General features: G+C 58.3%; 2 protein-coding genes across 4 annotated transcripts in view; one reads left to right on the plus strand and one right to left on the minus strand.

Moving 5' to 3' along the window:
• The window catches only part of MACROD1 (mono-ADP ribosylhydrolase 1), a 152,746-nt gene that overhangs the window by 16,218 nt on the left and 114,741 nt on the right, over window positions 1-21,787 (minus strand).
• Window positions 16,985-21,787, plus strand: part of FLRT1 (fibronectin leucine rich transmembrane protein 1) — an 82,563-nt gene continuing 77,760 nt past the window's right edge. For all 3 annotated transcript variants that reach the window (XM_072758290.1, XM_026004587.2, XM_072758291.1), the window contains exon 1: window positions 16,985-17,371. The gene's annotated coding sequence lies outside the window, so the exon portion shown is untranslated. The remainder of the gene's footprint in view (window positions 17,372-21,787) is intronic.

Here is a 21,787-nt window from a genome sequence, read left to right on the forward strand (position 1 = left end):
CCAACAGGGGAGGCCTGGGCACCTTGGGTTGGCCCAGAGCAGTTCTGGCAGCTGTCGGAAGCTGCCCTCCGTGGCCTGTCCCCCCCACCCCCCACCTCTCTCTTAATTAACACCAGCCACAAACGAGCTGGCTCCTGCTCACAGAAGGCTCGGTGCCAAACGTGCTGGCAGTGAGCCTTGAAGGGGCGGGAGGGGAAGGGGCGCTGACCTGCTGTTCTGTAGGCCCCTATTGGTAAGGGACCAACCCCCACCTGCCTGGCATCCCTTGGACCCCACCGTGTGCAGATCCGCCTAGGTCAAGGGACTGGGGTGAATGGCTCCGATGTCCACCAGGCCGGGAACATCCAGGGGCTGACAAGGAAGGTGGCCCCGGGGCAGAAAGGACTCGCCAGGCTGAGCCAGGGGAAGGGTGGGCCAGGTGGCCAGCCGGTGTTACCTGCCCCAGGCGGGAAGAGGTGGGCAGGGCTGGCACTCGGGCTGTCTTGGGCTGCCCAGAAGATCTGGTCACTGGCTTGTCTTCAAGCTCAGCGAGTGTCCTAGGAGGCTGGTCTGCAGTGTCGGCTTCCTGTAGCCCATGGGGTTGACAGTCTCAACGGAAGTGCCACAAGCCAGCAGTCTGCACCCAGTTCTACCCTCCTCTTTCTCTTGAGCCCCTGTGTGGCCCCCTCCCCTGGGAGCCTGGCCACAGAGTGCCCCCATAAAGCTGCCCAAGACACTCGCAGCTGGGCCAGGCTGCTCGAGGGAATGGCCTGGAGACTTGGGGAGAAAGGGAAGCACAAAGGGGAGCAACCCATCTGCCCATCCAGAGCAGGGTGGTTCCAGGCCTGCCTGTTCCCCAGGCCAGGGCCAGCTCTCCCCCACCCCAGACGCCTGCTCGAGTCTCCAGCTCCTTCTCCTTCTGCTGTTCCCACCAGGCTCCCTTCAGTTTGGTTTAAGCTCTAAATCACAACTGGTCATTAGCCCATTTTTCAGAGGAGGAGATAGGCTCACAGAGGGGAGGGGAGGCACTGGACCCACGATGGCTACAGCTGGTTGTCCGTGTGCTCCTCCTCTCCTCCTTCTTCTTCTTCTTTTTTTTTTTTTTTTTTGCTCCTCCTCTTTCTTCTTCAATATTTTATTTTTGTAAGTAATCTCTACACCTACTATGGAGCTCGAACTCACAACCCCGAGATCAAGAGTCGCACATTCCACTGACTGAGCCAACCAGGTGCCCCAGTCAGCAACCTCCTTCAACCCTACAGGCTCCCTGTGTCTGAAAATGTTTGTGATGTGCGTGGTGATGGGCAAGGAGCCATAGGCCGTGGAGACAGGCACTGGCCTTCCAAGGAAGCCCCGGTTTGTGACCTGGCCCCACCCAAGGGACCCCCCCATGGCCCAGCAAAGCAGGGGTCTCTGAGCTCCTGAGGGGCTGAGTGAGCTGAGCTTAGACCTCGTTTGCCCTGGGACTGAGGGAAGGGGCCTGGGCCTGTTCTGGCTTGGGTGGGGGTGAGGGTGGGTGTGGGGGCACGCAGGTTCCTCGGCCAGAGCATGCATACACCCTGGGAGCTATGGGGGTCTGTTCCCAATCTTTTCACTCTGTGGGCTTGCTGGTCCCCAGGCAGGTGAGGTGGTCCCATCCTGCCCCATCCCCCAGTTGCAGACATGCCTGCACCATGCTCTACTGGACATGATTAACTGGCTCTGAGCCTCAGTGCCGGGCCTGTGACCTCAGGGTGGAAATGAGGTCCATACCCCTCAATGCCAGTCATTGTCAAATCCTCTGTCCCCTGACAGGGCCCTCTGGGCCTCTGGGGACATCGCTCCCTTCCTCCACACATTCTGCCTCCCTTCCCTGCCCCTCTGCATGGCCCCCATGCCACCTTCCCCTGCTTCACACCTTCTCAGGTCTGGAGCACCTCCTCTGGGGGAACCCCCTTCCCCGCCCCCGCCCCACAGTTGCAACCTGCGGGCAGCGGGGGCTGGGGGGGTGGCTCCCCAGTTAATGCCCCAGCATCTACAGCCTGGGGCTTCAGGGGCTGGTGTGAAGTCACCGCTGAGGAAAGGGGAGATGACCAGACCCCTGGTGCTTGGCCACTGTCATTATAGGTCAGAGGAGGCCCCAGGCAACAGCTGCTGGTCCTGGCTGGCCCCTCTTCACTCTCCACACAGAACACTTTAATCATGTGCCAGCCACTTGCCACGTGCCACCAAGTATGTAGAGACACAGTCCCTGGGCCTCAGGAGCTCCTGGCCCTAAACGGGGTAGGTGAGGGAGGTACTAGATCCGGTAAAGCCCGGAGACTGGGAGGGCTTCACAGAGGAGGTGGCATTTGAGCTGAGGCTTGTGGGAGGCAGTAGCCCACCTTTGGAGGGACAAGAAGGCACGCAGGGCAGGGAGAGGCAGGGCAGGCAGTGTGTGAGGGCCTCTGGAGTCTGAGCATTTCCTTGGGCAGGAGGAGGAGCTGCAGCGGTCAGAGGAGCACTCTGCAGGGGAAGAAAGGCTGAGGTTGGCTCTGCCTGCTGCTCAGCAGGCTGGAGGGAGGGGGCGGTGGGGGGCAGCTTGGAGGCTCAGCACACAGGCGCCTCTTCCTCTTCGACCGGCCCCCCACTACCCACCCCTCCTGTCCCCCACCCATTAAAAGAATGGCCCTGGCTTTGAGGGTTGGGCAGGGCAGAGTGGGCCTGTGCCTGGGGCCCATAATGTTTTTAGTAACCCACTAAAGCATAATTTCTTTTTTTTTTAAGATTTTATTTATTTATTTATTTATTTATTTATTTATTTATTTATTTAAATATTTTATTTATTTATTCATGAGAGACACATAGAAAGAGGCAGAGACACAGGCAGAGGGAGAAGCAGGCTCCATGCAGGGAGCCCGACATGGGACTCGATCCCAAGTCTCCAGGGTCACTCCCTGGGCTGAAGGCAGCGTTAAACCGCTGAGCCACCCAGGCTGCCCTAATCAATTTTTTTTTTTAGATTTTATTTATCTATTCATGAGAGACAGAGAGAGAGAGAGAGAGAGAGAGAGGCAGAGACACAGCCAGAGGGAGAAGCAGGCTCCATGCAGGGAGCTCGATGTGGGACTCAATCCCCAGACCCCAGGATCACGCCCCGGGCCAAAGGTGGGTGCTCAACCATGGAGCCGCCCAGGGATCCCAACATAATTTCTTTTATTTTTTTTTTTATTTTTTTTTTAAATTTTTTATTTATTTATGATAGTCACAGAGAGAGAGAGAGAGAGGCAGAGACACAGGCGGAGGGAGAAGCAGGCTCCATGCACCGGGAGCCCGATGTGGGATTCGATCCCGGGTCTCCAGGATCGCGCCCTGGGCCAAAGGCAGGCGCCAAACCGCTGCGCCACCCAGGGATCCCCATAATTTCTTTTAAAATCAGAAATGGAGGGGTGCTTGGGTGGCTCAGGTCGGTTGAATGCCCAATTCTTGGTTTCGGCTCAGGTCATGATCTCAGGGTCATGGGATGGAGGCCCTCCTCTGCGGACTGGGGAGTGATTGAGAGTCTCTCCCTCTGCCCCTCCTACCCCTCGGGCATGTGCAAGTGTGCGTTCTCTCTCTCTCTCTCTCTCTCTCTCTCTCTCAAATTAATAATCTTTAAGAAAATTAGAAATAAAATCAGAAGAGTAAATGAAGTTTTAGTTTGAAATTATTTTTAGTATATAACGTTAATACTTTTTGTGTTTATGCCAACAAAGTCATGAAATCAGCTTCTAACATACATTTTTTTGTTTGTTATTAATTGTTCTATGTATTTAAGTGATCCTCTGTCTAATATATTTTGATAGAGAAAGGGCCCGTGGTGGCAGAAGCGCCGGGGCCGAGGCTGGGTAAGCTCCAACTCACGCTGACTTCCTTAATCCTCACCCTGTGTGGAAGGCATGTCACCAACCCATTTTACAGCCGAGAGAGCTGAGCCATAGAGAACAATCTTCTCATAAGGCAAATTTGAGCATATCCTGTTTTACCCTCAGTTTCCTGACGAAACCCTCCCAAAGCTCTCCTTTGCTCCCAGGATAAAGAACTGGCCCCTATGGGTACCTGATTAGCTCAGTCAGTAGACGTGTGACTCTCGATCTATGGGTTGTGAGTTCAAGCCCTACGTTGGGGATAGAGTTTACTTAAAAAAAAAAAAAAACTGGCCACTAGCGTGGAGCATCCTGACTCCTCCCCTCCACCTCTTCCTTCATCTCCCCCTCAGCCACACTCCAGGTCCTCAAACTCCATGTCCTCCAGCCCCAGGGCCTTTGCATGGGCTGGTACCTCTGCCTAGAGGAGACCCTTACATCCCCCACCCCTAGAGCCAGCCTTCAGACCTGCACCCAGCTATCTGTGGGCTCCTGGGGGCAGTCAATCACTGTCTCCAGCATCACTGCCTGGGTCAGTGCTTGCTACTTGGCCTCCCAATGCTGTGTCTGTCATTCCTACTTGTCCCCAGCTCCCAGCACAGGGCCCCGTACACAGCAGGTGACCACCAACAATTTACTGAATGAACCACCAGGTTAGGGGCTATGCCCAGAGTCACTTGGTGAGGCCATCCAGGGGTCTGCCTGGCTCTGCAGCCCAGGATCTCACCCACCAAGACCTGCAGAAGAGCCTACCCTAGGGGCCCTCGGGAGGCAGGACCTGGGTTGGGGTGTGTGTGTATGCTGGGGATGCGGCTGGTCCAAGGACAGTGGCAGGAGGCCATGCAGGAGCTGCCCAGGCTCTTCCCTGACAAATCTGCCAGGCCAGGATGTGGGAGGAGAGGGGGCATTGTGTGGGGGCTGGGTGCTGGAGAGGAGACCCAGTGACCTGAGGAAAGCGCTGAGCAGGTTACTGGGCCGGGGAGAGGCTGGGTGAACAGGCGCAGCGGTGACTTTGAGCCCGTCACAGCCCCTCTGCGTGCTGAGGCTGCTGCTAACGCTGCCATGTGCCCTGCCCGCTGCTCCCAACACCTTGTCCTGGCCTCCTCCAATGCCTGAGAGACCTCCAGCCAGGCTCAGGGAGGTGGGGGCTGCTCCCCTCAATCCCCCAGCCCCTGGGCCGGGCCTATTCCCTTCCACCCCTCCTCAGGAGGCTGGATCTCAGCCTTCTTTCATTTGGCAAATACACATCCAGCCCTTACTATGTGCCAGGCTCTGGGGCACAGCTGGGCAAGGCGCTGCTGGCACAGAGCTCATTATCCAGGAGGCAGACAGTAGAAACAACAGAACAAGAATAAACTCGAACAAGGATTACCATTTATGTCTGCGGTTGTGAAGTGAGGAGGGAGTGGCTGACCAGCAGCAGGGCTGCAGGGGTGGGGTGATCTGGAAGGAGTCAAGGATCTGCTGAACAGAAGGATCCAGCTGTGAGGGACATACCGCAAGGCTGGGGATGGCCTATGAAAAGGTCCTGAGGCAGAGTGAGGAGGCCACTTTGGTTGAAGCCGAGTGAGTGGGGGAAGGAAGTAGGAGAGAAGGTCAGAGACGATGAGGGCAAGAGTAGCTCCTGGCAGACAAGATTGGGGTGGGGGGTGGGGGACCTGCTGGCTACTGCATTGCCAGGTGACCCCTCCCAGGCCTGGAGAGGGAGCAGGAACCTCCCCCAATGCCTGCACATCTTCCAACACCCCGGTTCCACTGCAGCTACCCCTGTCCTGGCTGAGACCCTGCTGCCCCTTGCCTGCACCCCAGTCTGGCAGGGCACCTGGTGCCTCCAAGCTGATGGGTTGACTGACCGGTAGCTCCAGCCCTGTCAAGAGGTTTAGGGGAGTGGGCTGTGTTCTTGGGACATCAGCCCCATGGCCTGCCTGCACTTCTTACAGCCTGAGGTGGGTATCGTGTTACCGGAGGATGACTTGTTTAAAATATGCTTTAGATTAGAAACGTCCCACAGATGGAATAAAATGTGACATGTGCTCAATTTTTGAAGATAAAACAAGAGACTTCAAAGGCATCTCAAGCTGTGAAAGCAGTTGCTGTGTTTGATAGAGTCTGTCCCCCAGGCCAAGGTCACTGTCCTGTGAGGTGGGGCTGCCTGGGGGTGGGGGATGTGAGGCTCCCTGGACATTCCCCAGGCTGGGGGACAAGGGCCTTATGGGGCTGGGGGCTCACATCAGCACCACCTGCAGGCTTTCCCAAGAGACCTCTGCTGATCACCTAAACATATATGGACATATGGACACTCACTGCTTCCCGCCCTATTTACAGATGGGGAAACTGAGGCACAGATTTGTGCAAGGCTGCCTCCCTTAGCAGGGGGAGCTACCATCCTTCTGCTTTGCAACTCCTGGTCCTGATACCCCTAGCTGTGATTTTGCACTACCTACTGGGGCCTCGGGGTTCCTCATCTATGGGTTAGAGAGGTCAGGTAATCGAGGCCCTTGTGGGGCATAGATTATATAGTTTAAAATGGCCATAAAACTGGGCGCCTGGCTGGCTCAGTGGGAAAAGCATGATTCTTGATCTCAGGGTTTTTAAGGTCGAGCCCCACATCAGGTGGAGAGATTATTTAAAAATAAAATCTAAAAAAAATGCCTGTCAAACTGTTATGTCCTCAGGGCTTCACAGTGGCAGCAGGTACGGGGTCCCGGGTCAGCCAGGAAGAAGGAGGTCAGCCTGCTGACGGGGGCTGGATTAATAATTTCAACAGCAGCTTCTTCCCATCAAGTGCTTCCTAGGGAGAGCCACAGAGACCTTGCAGCATGCGCAGCTCCCTTCTCCACATGGGGAAACTGAGGCTCAGATAAGTGTGTGGCCCAAGGCCACACAGGTTAGGGCAGTGGAGAGGGGGTTTCAATCCTGTTGGTCCGACTGGAGCCTGGGCCACTAAGTACCCCACTCAGCCAGATCTGGTCTGTTTGCTCCGAGGACTGAGCCCCCACTCCATCTTCTCTGAGAGGAACCCTGAGATCCTCTAAATCTGTTGAGAGCTGTACGCAGCCACGCCCCCACTTCTAGGGTCTCCCTCTCCCCTGTGTCAGGCCCCCTTCACTGCAGAGCCTCTGGAACCTTGGCCAGGCCTCCCTCAGCCCTGCCCCACCCACACCATCCTACTCTGTGGCCCTCCCCCAGGCCTCTGCCTACAAAACCCACCCAGTTGGTCATTTAAACTCAAAGCAGGTGCCCCGGCTGTGGTTCTCCAGGGCTTGGGCCTCTCCTTTGTCCCCCTTCTGCCTGGGTTTCTTGACCCTGCCCCTGGAGACCCAACCTCCCAGTCATCCGCCCCCCTAGCAGCACCCCAAACCCTTGGAACCTCAGTGTCCCTCAACAGTCTCCAAGTCCCATCCCCAGGCGACTTCCACTTACTGGTGTTTTGTTATACAAGAAATTCATGTTGATTGCCCAAAATTGGATAATATACATAAACAAAAAGCAAAAGAAAGTGAATCACCCATTAGCTCATCACACAGATGATGCTAGCCCCTGTCCGTATTTGCCTGTAGGACCTCTTTAAATAAAAACAAAAATTAGTTACTAATGCATTTATTGAGCAAATTCTCTATGCCAGGCACTGGGCCAAGTGTTTCCAGTGGATCCTTTCATCTTTCCCTCCCCTGAGAGCCTCATGAGAGGGTACTATTATTTTTCCCACTTTACCGATGAGGAAAGGGAGTCTGTGCCAAGCTGCATGACTTGCCCAAGGCCACGCAGCTGGTAGGCGGGGGAGCCGGGGTTTGAATGAAGCAGGAGTTATTTTCCAGGGGATGCAGCGCTGGGACCCAGCTGCCTGCCGGGCCTCCCCTCCCCCAGGAGCCAGGGGGCCAGAGCTCACAGAGCGCCATTAGCATAACCATGAGCATCCCTGAAACCCAATTACCAGGAGATGGCTTGGGCCCCAGCCAGCCGGGTGCAGGCTCGTCTCAGCAGGAATGAGGGGCTGGGGCCCAGGGGAGTGCTGGCTGGCGAGTGGGAGAGTGATAGCAGACAAAGTGTCCCGGGTGGGGGAGGACCAGGGGGCCCTAACTTCGCTGCTGGGATCAGTGGGAGTATGTCCCCAAGACAGCCCTGACCCCTCTGCTCAGCCTCAGCTGGACAGGCCTCAGGGTCACAGGTTCCTCCTCCACCTTCAGCTTGCTGGGTGACCCCAGGCAGCCTCTTGCTCTCTCTGAGCTTCACTTTTCTCTTCTAGAGAAAAACTAGGTGTATTGGAGCAGAACACAAACCATGGGCTGGGCGGAGAAAAGAGTGTCGGCGCTCAGCAGCCAGGCAGACTGGTTCTATTTCTTTCTTTCTTTCTTTTTTTTATTAAAGGATACTTTTTAAAGATTTTATTTATTTACTCATGAGAGATACAGAGTGAGAGAGAGAGAGGCAGAGACACAGGCAGAGGGAGAAGCAGGCTCCATGCAGGGAGCCTGAGGTGGGACTTGATCCCAAGTCTCCAGGATCACACCCTGGGCTGAAGGCGGTGCTAAACCGCTGAGCCACCCAGGCTGCCCTATTTCTAACTTTGCTGGGAGGCCTGGCCACCATCTGTGCCCTGCTGGCTGCGCCTCTCCCGCCCCACCCCTCCAGTCCACCCTTTTCAGCAATTGATCCTTTTCTTTTTTCTTTTTTTTTTAAGATTATTTATTTATTTATTCATGAGAGACACAGAGAGAGAGAGAGAGGCAGAGACACAGGCAGAGGGAGAAGCAGGCTCCATGCAGGGAGCCTGATGTGGGACTCGATCTGGGAACTCCAGGATCAGGCCCTGGGCTGAAGGCAGACACTCAACCGCTGAGGCACTAGGCGTCCCTGTGTCTCAGTTTTATATAAAAAGGGGAGCTTCTGGGATTGGCTGCTATGGTTCCCTGGGACGCTGGGGGGATTAATCCAGGCAGGCCCGTGCTGCTCTAGCTGGTCTCTTTCCGTTGCTGTGTAATAGGCTGGGCGGGGGCTGGCCGACCTCAGCCATCAGTCCTCCTACTGACCAACAGTCAAGAACACCCAGTTCTCTCTATAGTAGCATCTTGCAGACACTCCCTGCATGCACGTGTGCTGCAAGTTCACGTGCCTCGGAGTGGGACTGTGGGGCTGTGGTATATGCACATCTTTAACTTTACTAGTTATTGCCAAATTGCTCTCCAAAGTGGTTGTTCAGATGATCGTTTTAAAATATAAATTAGATCATGTCATTTTCCTCCTTAAAACTCTCAAATAGCTTCCTATTACACCTAGAATAAAATCCATATTCCTCTGCATGAATACATGGCTGCATACCACACTCTGCACACCACCTGCCACCAGTATCCTGACCTTTTATCTCTTCCTTGAATAGTCTGGTTCTTCTGTGCTCCAGGGCCTTTGCATATACCACTCCCTCTGCCTGGCACGGTCTTTCAGCTCTTTCCAGACTGGCTTCTTATCTTTCAAGTCTCAATGAAAGTGTCACCTCCGCAAAGAGGCCTCCTCTGACCACCCAGCCGAATCACCTTTATTTTGGAGACTACACCTTGGTCCCATAAATGATCTTGTCTTTATTTTTTTTTTATTTTTATTATTTTTTTATCTTGTCTTTAAATCTGTTTACTGGTTTTGTTACCAGCATGGCAGCCTATGGGGGATGACCTAGTCCGCCTTGTTCATTCCTGTACCCCAGAAGCCAGCACAGACCTGTCACCAAAGAGCTTCTCTTAGTATCATTCATTCACTCAACAGACATTGATTTGACCTCTGGTCATAAAGTCTGGAAGGATGAATGAGTTCCGTGTGTTAAGGAGGGTGAGTTGTGGGGGAGGCAGTTCTGCAGAGGGCAGTGGGGTCAAGTTGAGGGCAGAGGGTCAGCCAGACCCAGGGGTCTGTGATCCATCTCCCATGGAGGGGAGCCATGCAGGTGCTGGAGCTTGGAGCAGCGGGGTCAGGATGGCACTTGAGAAAGACCCTCCTCAGAGCTGAGGTAGGGAAGATTGGAGGGTAGACTTGGAGGGAAGAGCGGGAAGGGGTTGGGGGAGGATGGGGGCAGCTGAGGATGAGTTGATAGAGGGCCAGGAGAGGTAATACTGAACCCACAGGGACCAATTAGAGGACCATGGGAAACAGGACTGGATCGGGCACAGGATCAGCTTCCAAACGTGGTGCAATCTGGTCAATGGAAGGAGCACTTGTGTGTGAGGAAATGGTGGGGGGCTGGGGCCCCCACCCTCCTGACCCCTCCACCCTCCACCATTGCAGGAAGCCAGGAGGCAGTTCTCCCCATGATTTCAGAGAGGGTAGCAGAAATCCAGAGGCTCCTCCTTGGATCCCGGCAAGGTACCCTCAGTCTAGCCCAGCACCTCCATGCACAGAATGGAAAAATGAGGCCCTTAAAGGAAGGGAATGAGAAGACCACACGGCTGACTCCTTACCCTCGGTGCTTTTTGGAATATTAGATTCTGTACTGGGGCCAAACATTCCCTTCTCAGAAGAGAGGCAGCCACCACTTGCTCCACAGAGAATTTAAGTTAGACACTAGGAGGGGCTTCCCCAGAAATTTTACCCACCAGACACAGCTGGTCGGGCTGCTTCCTTTGCTGTCTGTGCCTCTCAGGACACAGGCTGGGGAGGGAGCTTCTTCAAGGCCACTTAGCAACGAGGAGGCAGTTTTGTGTGGCTCTAAAACATGTGTTCCTGGGATGCCTAGGTGAGCATCTGCCTTCCGCTCAGGTTGTGATCCCAGGGTCCTGGGATTGAGTCCTGCATCAGGCTCCCCACAGGGAGCCTACTTCTCCCTCTGCCTATGTCTCTGCCTCTCTCTCTGTGTCCCTCATGAATGAATAAATAAAATCTAAAATCTAAAATCAATCAATCAATCAATCAATCGAGTGCTCCTTTGGCAGGGGTGCCAGGAGGCCCCCGGGCAGGGTCGAGTGGGGTAGGGGTGAGGAGTCCTAGCTCCTACACATCCCAGACCCTGAGGGTTGGGGAGCTGGGGGCGCCCTCTGCCCTGTAGGCCTCAGGGTGGCCATCTCCCTGCCCCACCCCAGGGCCTCGTCCTCTGAGGGCAAGATAGGACCCCAGCCTGGCTCCTGCCCTGGCAAGCCTCAGATCCCTGGGGCTGAGCACCCCTCCTCTCTGACCTCCTGCTCTCCCAGCTGGGGCTCCACTCCTAGGAGGGAAGAGAGGAGGAGGGAATGGGAGAAGCCTGGCTGTAGCAGCCATTGGTATGCGAGGCTGTGCCTCAGCCCCTCCAAAGCCCAGCCTTTCTGCTCAGCTCTTTAAGAATCCCTCCTCGGCTTGGTGGTTGCTGGGCAACGCCCCCCCCCCCAAAGCCCGAGGCTGGCACCCTCCCCCTATCCTCTCTCCCCCTGCTTGAGCTTCTTCTAGCACCCCATCTCAGCAGTGTACTTAGCTTGGAACCTGCCAGGCTCCGCTGCACCTGTGCGTGGCAGGTGAGGGAGCCCTGGACCACCAGGACTCAGGGAGGGAGACCCTGAGCTTAGGACATCCCATCTGCACACTCTCCCTGGCACCTCCCCACATTATTTTCAGTGTTTTGAGTTGCCCAGAGGTGTTGGAGCCTGTTGGAAAGTCAGAGAGGACCCAAGAGGAGGGAGCCAGAAGCTTTCTGAGTCCCCAAGGAGGTGGCCTGCTGGGGCATCAGGCCCCAGGAGCCTCTGTGTGGTGCAGACAGAGGCAGTAAACTTGGACTGGCAGGGATGGGGGTGGGGGTGAGGGGTGGATGGGGAGGAAGAAGGAGGTGAAGAGGAGGACAGAGTTTGGAGCCCCTGCAGGGTGTCAGGAGAGGTACAGTGGTCGGGAGGGGCGTCACTGGAGGCAAGGGCCCTAGCAGGAGTGTCTGAGGCTCCAAACTCCAAATCCTAGGTGAGAGTTCTCCCACCCATTCATCTTCCACCTGCCATCCCCTTCTCCTCCTCAGGCCCTCAGGCTCCCCTGAATCTTGCCAAGATGCCTTCCTAATCAAGCCTGCATTTCTAGCCTCACCTCTGCTTCCCCTCTTCACGACCCTCTGTGCCCAGCACCATCCGCCCCACCACACCTTGGCACATATCATTCCCTCCACCTGGACTGTCCTTCAGGACACAATTCACTTCTCCCTTCCTGAACTTGAGATGTGTGTAACAGGTGAATGATAGCCAGAGTCCAGAAATGCTCAAATCACCATAAAAAGCATTACCTCTGCTGGGAATAATGGCTGGGGAGGGAGGGAGGGAGAAGCAGCCCCGCATGTCTGGCAGAGATGAGGGGTAGGGGAGCGGTGATGTCATTTGTGGGGAGAAGATGAGGCTCCCAAGGGAGAGCAGGGTCATGAGAGACAAGCCTGCTCAGTGGTCCTGCCAGGGCTGGGCAGGGTGGGCTGGCTCGCCACACTCAGCCCCTCTGCCCAGTTGGCTGGAAGCGTGTCTGGCCCCCTCTGAACCCCCTGGAACCATCATCTTGGGGCAGTTGCCAGTTTGACAAATCACAGTTGGCCTTGGGCAGCTCTGTCACCCTTGCCTTGCCGGGCTGTTTTCAATTAGCCTGAGGCTTATTTCACGTGGTATTCATTCACTTGTACAGCAACACCTGACTGCTCTCCAGACAGCGACAGCGACAGGGACCGCGGCAGGGCAGGTGCTGGGGACACAGAGGGACTCGGGTGGGCCCAGGCCGTGCCCTAAAGCTGCTCACAGTCTGCTGCGGGAGGCGGACACTGACAAAACCCACATTGTGGGAAGATCTCCCACTGTCTTATGTACCACGTACCATGAAGGAAGCAAACTGGCGGCCAGCCAGGCCCACAGATCACAGGTGATCACTGACTGGGCTAAAGCACACACATGGAGAAGCTGGAGAAGTTGAATGAACGGGGCGACCTCATTAGGCAAGAGGCTGGGGGAGGCCACTCCCAGGGCAGGACTGGCAAGGCCTGGATAGAGAGGTGAGCAGCATGGAAGAGCGCAGGCAAGGGAGGAAGGGAACCGTGAGCTCCTGCCTGGCCCTCGGCGTCCCCAGGCCAGCTGCCCGGCAGGCCTTTCCTTGGCCCCTCGGGCTCCCCTTGCTGCCCACGCCACTTGTCGGCTTTGTCCTGCTTGCCTTGGCCTCCGCTCTGCCCACTCCCTGGAGCACCCTCCTGGGGACTTCCTCCAGGCAGAGGCCTCGCCCTTGCTCCACCGAGCTCTGTCCTGGGGCCCTGGGGCACCCCGCATCCCTCCTGTATGCATGGGGAGAAGCCCCGACCTTCCGACCTTCCGTGGATGGGGAGGTGAGAGCACCGCGGTCACCGGGGGATCCAGCGGCATCAGGACAGGGATTGGAGAAGTGAGAGAAGCTGAGGGGACTTTCCTGGTGAGGCAGGTATGTATGTCGGGCCAGGTGTGCACAGGCAGCCAATCCACAGGTTGGTGCCTGTGATGCAGGGAGACCTCGCAGGGCACGCTGGGCCATCACGAGGAGGGGCACACATATGGAAGACAGGCGGGACAGGTTTCCAGTGACTGTGACTCTGCTCCACGCCATTCAGGTGCCCCCACACCCAGAGGACCCTGGGGATCTTGGAGGGCAGTGATCTCTAAGACCAAGAATCCAGAGATGGGACAGAAAGTCCATTAGGAGGCCCTCCTGTTCCGGCTGGGGGCTGGAGGTCTGCCCCTCCCTGAAGAGGCTGCCCAAGCAGTGACCAGTGGGGGAAGCGGAGTCTGTCTTTCAGGGGGCTGGCTGACTCCCAAGGTCATGTCCTCTGAACATCTGCTCTCTGCCCTCTCAGCAGCGCTGACCCCCAACCGCTAGCCCATGGGCCTTCGTTCCTGGGCACCCAGGACAAAGCCTGGGGCTGAAGGGTTCCTAGTAATGCTCACGGCCCGCCAATGGGGCCACTCTGTTCCCCACAAGAATCAGGCCAACCCTTCCCCTAGCTTCAGCCCAGAACAGGCCCAAACAGGACCAAGGCTGGTTCATCCTGGGGTGACAACAGTCTAACCATGGTGAGTCCCACTGCCGCGGCTTCAAGCTATACAAAGCACTCTCCTCTTGTCACCTCATTGAACCATCACCATAGCCCTCCAAGGTCTGTGATGACCCCACGAAGATAAGAAAACTGAGGAACAGAGATAATGTCCAGGGTCACCAGTGGGTAAGTGGTGAGGCAGGGAGCAGATTCCAGGTCTAGGGACTCCTGAGAGGACAGGCAGGAGGCAGGAGGCAGGGGTGCTTCTGGCAGGGCCAGGGTGACCTTGACTGTCCAGTGTAGGGCCCGCCACACCTGGCTGCAGATGCTGCCCGGGTTATTGCCACCCTGGGAGTACAGGAGCCCGGGCTTGGCGAGCCCAAGGTTGAAGCCACAAATCGTCCCTGGGTGACTCGTGCTGCCTTCTACCGAGGGCATGTCTGAGAGTGCTGGGTTCTAAGCAAGTTCAGGCCTTGGGGTTCAGGGCCCCATCCCCCTGCACCACTGGAGCCCCACAACACATGGTTGCGGGGGGGCTTAGGAAAGAAACTTCTGTTGAGTGAACAAGTGATCTCATAACTGATGGTGCCCCTGCTGCATTTACACTCCCTCCCTGGCACCCTACTCCTCTCAAGATAAAGGCCAGACCCCCTCCCACCCCCACCCCAGGCTTGTTCAAAGCCCTGCACTCCCACGGCTGGCTGATGTGTCACTTCATCTTCCACCACAGCCCCCTGACTCCTCCTCGCAGCTCCAGCCAACACCTCTTGATCTCCAAGCCCCAGGCTCTTTCATGTCATAGCCCGGGAGCAAAGGTAGAATGAGCTTCTGGTATCTGCCCAGAACATTCCTCTGGACCCTCCAAGACCTCGCTCAGGAGCCACCTCTTCTGGGAAGCCGTCCTTGGATGAGCCGGTTTTATGGGCTCATGTGGTGACTGAGTCTGTTTCCACAAGATCCTGCTAAGCCGTCACTGTCTAGGTGACCATCCCTCCTGCTGGATTTCCAGCTCGGCCAGGGCAAGGTCCAGCACGGCGATTCACCTTTGGTCTCTGGTGCCTCAAAAGTGACCAGCGCACAGTGGATCTCCATCAATATTCCCTGAACTCTGTGCAGCCACCACGCACGGCTGAGCAAGTGACGGTACATCAGCTCGATGGAATATCATGCAACCATTAAAACCGCAATTATGAAGATGATATTTTGATATCTAACTGCAACATATACAGCTATAGCCATCCCATCCAGTCCACTCTGAGGCAGTGAGGGGAAAGGGTCCCTCCTCCAAATGATTGGGTTTAGAAGAGGGGTGCATAATTTCTGAGCAACATGCTCAGTGCCCTGATGGAGGGACGACAGAGCCCCAGGGCTCCCCATCCATCTGGGGGTCTGGGGTGGTGGAACAGAAACCACAGCTCTGTAAAAATTACAGCCGACCGTGCACGGACAAGCCTGGAAGGGAGCAGAGGAACGGGGGCTGTTGACGCCACAGGGTGGTGGCATTGTGGATGATTTTTCTTCCCCTTATTGTTGGTTTAATGTTGTTTGGGCAATAAATAAAAATTGGGAGAAAAAATAGCTGTTTGGTGAATTGAGTAGAAAGCAATAGAAGGAAGAGAGGGAGTTAAGGGAAAAGAAATGAGAAGGGAGAGAGAGGTGAGGGAGAGAGGCCAGAAGGGCAAAGGCAGGGGTGCTCACCTGAAGACAGAGGGAAGGCCTCACTCTGCTCCCCGGCTGAGAGTGAGAGGGATGGGGGATGGGAGAGCACCGGAGACAGGGAGACAAGGGACAGAGGGGCTGCGTCCCTCATCCCATCCCTCATGCCTTGAAGAGACCTTCGCCCAGGGAGAATCTGGGAGGGCATCCCAGACTAGGGGTGGCCTGGCTAAGCCTGCAAGGACGGCAAAGAAAGGAGAGTGATGGGCTCCTGGAGGCATCCAACACAGGCTTGGATTTGGGACAGTGGGTGGGAGACGTGGTGATGGGTCTTGGGGGAGGGATCCCAGCCAGATTGTGGGGAGTCTGGGCCTGGACCCGAGAGCAGTGGGGCCTTGTCTGGGCAGAGGCAGGGATCTGCTCAGAGCAATCCTCCAGGGAAATGGATGGCAGAATGGGATGGCTAGGCTGGGTGACAAGGTCTGGCCAGGCCTGAGGCTGGGCAGGCAGGGTTCCTTAGCATCCTACAGAATGCCAAGAGCACTTGGACTTTTCCAGGCTAAGAGGAGGGAGGCCTGGTCCACCACCCTACAGCCACACACCAGACCCCACACACAACAGGTGCAGACATTTCCTAAGTCCCTGAAGAGTGCCAGGCACTGCCTTCACTTTGCCATTCCAGGTCTCCTTCAAGCCTGGCAGAAACCCTTGGAGGTAGATTGTTAATGCTCCCATTTTACAGCAGAGGACACTGAGGTTGAGAGAGGTTAAGTAACTCGCTCAAGGTGACAATGGGCCAGGGAGGGGGAGGCAGGGTGGGGATCAGACTGGGGCAGTGCCCCACTTGGGCGGCTGGGTGGAGCACCGCAGGGAGTAAGGATTGGGTGTTTGGAGGAGGGCAGGTGAGGGGGTCTCCGTGGGGAAGGGGCATGGGGGAAGCGGATACCTTGGCATGAAGAGTAGGCGGTGGCTACCCGTTTGTGAATGAAAGCACCGGTGGACAGATGAATGAATGAATGAATGAATGAATGAACGAACGAAGGAACGAACGACTGGAGCGACGGATGAATGAGTGGGTGCAGGGAGGAGAGGTGTAAGGGCAGGCGGCACGCGAGGGAGAACCCCTTTCTCTCTCCCCCTGCCCCGAGCCGGAGGTTGGTTTTGGAGACCTCCCTTCTCGCCCCGGGCGGGCTAGCGCCCCAACCTCCTCCCGCCAAGCCCCCTTCCCGCCCCCAGACATCCTAGCCCAGGGCAGGGGGAGGAGGACGCGGAGGCCGTTTCTCCCCGGCTGGGCCCGAGTCCCCGCGCGGCGGCGGCGGCGTAGCCTCCCGCGCCGGGTCCCGCCGGCCAGTGCGCAGCGCGGCGCCCCCGCCCGGCCCCCGCCCCCGCCCCCGCGCCCGCGCCCGCGCCCGCGCCCGCGCCCGCGCCCGCCCGCCGCCTCCTCCCCGCCCCTCCCCGCCCGGCCTGCTGCCTCCCCCTCCCCCTCCCCTCCCCCTCCCTCCCCGCTCCGCGCCTGCACGCACTGCCCCCGCCGCCGCCGCCGCCGCCGCGAGGGAAGAGGCGGCCGCGCAGCCTGGTTCCCCGCGCCCTGCTCGCCGCCGCCACTCGCTCAAGCACCGCCGCCGGCTCTCGCCTCGCCGAGCGCACCCCCCCGGGCACACGCACCCCGGTCCCGGGCGCACCTCGCGCACGCCCCGCGGCCCCGCCGGGCACCGAGCTGGGCAGATGCGCCGCCGCGCGCCCCCCGCCCCGGGCCCGCCACCGCGCTCCGCCGCGCGCCGGGGGCTCCTGTCGCGGGCCCCCCGGGCGCCCTCCGGCTCCGGGTCCCGCCCGCTCCTTGGAATAACCCCTGAGGCTGCCGCCGTCGCCGCAAAGTTTCCCGAGGAGACCCGCCTCCCCGGCCGCCGCGCAGGTAAGGACGGATGCAGGGGCGGGGGCCGCGGGCCGCGCGTGCGGGACGGGCGCGGGGGCGGGCGCGGGGCCCGGAGTGCGCGGAGGCGCCGCGGGGGCCGCGCAGCCTCGGGATTTGGGGTGGGGGCCCAGGTCGGCAGCCGAGCGCAGCCCCGCGGCTCCACTCTCCAGAGCAGAGGCAGGAGAGGGCGGGGGCTCCATCGGAGCCCGGGTCCGAGTCCCGGCTGGCGGGGGTGCCGGGCTGGGCGGCCGGTCACGGCCCCGCTCCCCGGAACCGGAGCGTTAGGGGCGCGCGGGGAGAGGCAGCCGCCGGCCCCGGCGCCTCGCTCCCGTCCCCAGCAGCCGCGTGAGTCACGGTTGGAGCGAGGTTTTATTTTTAAAACGACTTCAAGGGGGGCATGAGCAGCCTCCAACTTCCCTCCCTCTGCGGGCTGTGGACGGTCAACCCTGTGTGGGGTCAGGGGCCTGGGCGGTGCACCTGGGAGTGGAACGGGGTGGGGGTGGCCAGGCTAGAGGCGGGGGCGGCGGGGTGCCCCTCCAAAGCTGGTTGCCGGCCGGGCACAGCTCCTCCTCTCCGGGGCTGGAGACCCAGGGGCAGAAGGCTGGGGAGTGTTGTTGCCCAGCTGCAGGGAACCTAGCTGATCCGAGCTCTCCGAGGTGGAGAAAGTTGTGGAGCACGGATATCAGGGGGCTGCCCCAGGCTTCCCAAGCCTTGGGGCTGCCAGGCTCTCTGGGGTGTGTGGTTTTAAGAGACTAGAGCCCAGCTGAGGTATCCAGGCCCCTGCGGCCAAAGGCAGAGCCCTGATGTGAATAAATAAAGCTGGGGCCGGGGTCAGCGGGTGCGGATGGCTGGGTCCTTCCCTGCCCTGCCCCACCCCGGCCCCTGCATCCTCAGGAAGCACAGAGGCCAGCCCCCCTGCCCCCAGGTGGCTTAGGAACCGGGGAGAAGGCTGCCTGTGCGGGTGCACAGAGCCTCGCGGGAGGCAGGATGCCTCTGGCAGAGGGATGTGGGTTCGGGCATACCCCTCTCTGCCCAGCAGCCGTGGACAGGGTGGCTACACTCAGAGCTCCAGGCTCAGGTTTCTGGAGTGAAAGCCAACTGCATCTCTTCCTGCCAGCCCCTGGAGGAGAGGCGCAAACATCACCTGTCAGCTGGTGCCGACTCCGTGGGCGACTGTTCAGGGCTTCCTCAGAGGTTTAAAATGGAAATGGCCTGAGCTGCCAGGGCCAGTGCCCAGGAGGGGATGCTGCCCAGCTGGGCAGGCAGCGAGGCGGCCCTGGTAGGTTTGAGGGGCAGGAGGAGCCAAGGGGCTGTCACATCCCAGCTGAAGGGCCATGCATGGGCAGCTTTGGGAGTAGGGCAGGCAGGCCGACTCGAGTGTGTGTATGTGGGGGCAATACGTGAACACGCTGGCCCCATGATCCCACAGAGACACAGAGACCGGACATTTGCACACAAAGCCTCCCCAGAGCGAGTTCAAGGCAGGCACGCCCAGGGGCAGCCTCTTCCTCTAGACCATGCTCACAGCTCGCACGGTCCATGTGCCCTTGCTTTACTACCTACGGCTTGCAGGTCCCTCCACCTCTCTGAGACTCAGTTTCTCCTGTTGGTGAATGAGGTCGACTGTCCTCTCCACCTGAGGCTGAGCTTGGCGGGGGATGGGACTACATTATAAAACGAAGGGAGTGGGACAGATGTTCTACTCCTGAGCTGAAGAGGTCCCTGAGAACTGAGTGCACATGCAGAGGCTTCGGAGGGGTTGGGGGTCAGATTCCCCCCTGCCAGGGGGCTGTGGGTGGATTGCAGCCTGACACTGATGGTCAGCGGCAATGGCACCCTCCCTGTGGCTTCTTCTCTAACATCCCTGGGAGGTGCACCTAGTTTGTTTTTAAGGAGGTGATAGGGAGGGGTGCTGCCACACTATCACATCACCTGCCACCAGGGCTCGAGGGGAGCACAACTCAGTTCTGTAGACTGGGGCCTGGTGGCTGTGTTGTCTGCTGGTGACCCCAGGCCTGTAGCCTCTGGGGACCCTGCTTTCTTGTCTGCATAGGAGGATACAGTGGTTGTCCCACTTCATGAGAATGGGGGGCACCCTGAGTACTGGAGCAAGGCACACAAGATGGGCAGGTTGTGTCTATACTAGCTTCCAAATTAGCAGAGAGATAGATGCGAGGTCCAGGTGGACCTGAAATGGTGGGTGTCAAGGGACGAAGAGGCAGGCCTAGAACCAGCTGACTGCCCATAGAGGCCTCGCGCAATGGCAGTTGTCAAGAAGCAGGTGCCCTGGTGCAGGGGAGGATGAGGCCCTTGGGGTTCACTGGGCACAGCCCTCTCTGCCCACTCAGCTGGGATAGAGGCATCGGGCAGAGGCGGGGAGGTAGAGAGTTTGGTGCCAGGTGGGGCATGCTTGGCAGGCTCTGGGCTAGGGGAAGAGACAGGTGGCTCAGGAGCGGCGGCAAGCAAGTAGGATGGCCCCACTCTGGGAGCTGGGACCCATTGACAGCTACCTCCCTGATCGGCTAGGCTGCCCTGGAGTCAGGGCCCAGAAACGTTCTGATCCCAGGGACAGGACCTGTCTGAGGCTGTGTGTGTGTGGGCGGGGGGGCGGGGGGGGGGGGGGCGCGGGCAGGGGAGTCTGGCTGGTCGGCCCTTCCACCCAAGGGTCCTTGTGGTGACTTGTGGTTCCTGGGAGGGTTTCTCTGCCTGGCCTGCTGACCTAGAGCAAGTGACTGGATCTTGTTGGGCTTCAAATATCCTCCTCGGGAAGGTCAAGTCACCTTGGGAGCCCCACTACGGGCTGCTGCATATGAAGCTCTTAGCCCAGAGTTTATCTTAGCAATGTGGGGCTCTGGGGATCTCTACCCCTCATTTGTGAAGGGTTTCTTTTAGCCTTGGGGTAACAGGAGAGACTGACTTGGCCCCCACCCCAGCCACCAAAGCCCACTTCAGGTGGGATGTCCCCCACTTGCTGCCAGGGATGCCAGCTCCAGTGCCTGGCTCCAAGCAGCGGTGAGAATGTTCTAGGAGGGACGGGGTAAGGCTCAGTGGTTTTTGCCTTGAGGCCCTCACAGGATGAGGTGTGTGGGCTGTGAGCTGATGTATGGACCAGGAGGGTGGTGAGGGGTGTGGATGTGGCTGGAGGTCTTAAACACTTGCAGGCTGCCAGACTGGCTGGTGGGTGCTCACCATTAGGGGAGACTGCTGGGCCTATGGAACGGCGGGCCCAGCTGAGGCCTCTCGCCTGCTCATGCCCCGGATGCACAGCCCTCTGTGAATTTGGGGGGGGGGTCCCTCCCCCAGAACAACCTGGGTTGTTTTCCCCGAGACAAAGTTCAGGCCTCCCCTGGCTTGTGCATTCTGTCTTCTGCTGTGGGGCAGTCACCCTGGGAAGGCTGGGGTGGTGGGGAGCAGGCCGGATGGCCAGAGGGGAGAGGGGAAGGACATTGTGACCCCAGGGTGCCCCTGCCAGGCTCTGCTTACCCCCAGCAGCCAGTCTGACATTCTCTGGCAGCAGCTGGAGCAGAGAGGGTTCCACAGAGAGGGGCTGCATTGTGCAGGCCTTGTTTGCCTGCGCAGCCGGTGGATGCCTGTTTACTGCCGCCTATGGGCCCCCAGAGCCCAGCTGCTCCCTGGGGTCAGCGGCTCTGCAGATGACGTCAGCATTTGGGGGCCTCAGGTCGCCTGTGGAAATTGTTTGCTGGATTCGACACAGCCCTGGGTTTTAAACTCTCACCATTCACTTGCCTCCTGCCCTTGGAGCTGGGGAGCTGGAGAGCTGAGGAGCTGGGGAGCTGGGGCTGTCGGGAGGGGATGGAGGGGGCAGGCCGTGGGCATTACTGTGGCAGGTGGGGGCACGGAGGTAACACCTCTGGCTCTTCTGTCTTTCCCTCTCTCCCTCCTTCCTTGCTTGTTCATTTGCTTGTTCGTTTTTCATTCATTCATTTATTCGTGAGCTAGGTGTTGAGCACTAGTTACGGGCCAGGCACAGTGCTGGACTCTGGGGAAAAAAGAGGGAAACAAAACAACCCTGGTCTTGCCCTCAGGCACCCTAGAGTTGGGAATAGGGGTCAGCCAGTAATCGGGAACTTTCCCTCCCACAGAGTAGGGGAGCCTGGACGCAGAGCGGGTGGTTGGCCCCGCGAGGCTGGGTGTCAGAGAAGCCCACTGGGGACTGGGGGTCGCAGAAGGAGGCGCCTGAGCCAATATGTGAAGTGGGGGAGAAGTCAATGAGGAAGAGCACAAGAACGATGGGCCTAGCAGACAGAGCGAAAAGGGGGGCTGTGTGTGTGCAGACCCCTTGGCAGGTGTGGGGAGCGTGGGGGGTATATGCAGCAGCCTCAGGCGTCTGGACCGTGGTCTGTCTCCCGGGGTCTCTGCTGGCCTGTCCACCTTTATCTCTCAGGACTCCTGGGT

The sequence above is a fragment of the Vulpes vulpes genome, chromosome 5, assembly GCF_048418805.1.
Source record: "Vulpes vulpes isolate BD-2025 chromosome 5, VulVul3, whole genome shotgun sequence".
Classification (NCBI taxonomy): domain Eukaryota; kingdom Metazoa; phylum Chordata; class Mammalia; order Carnivora; family Canidae; genus Vulpes; species Vulpes vulpes.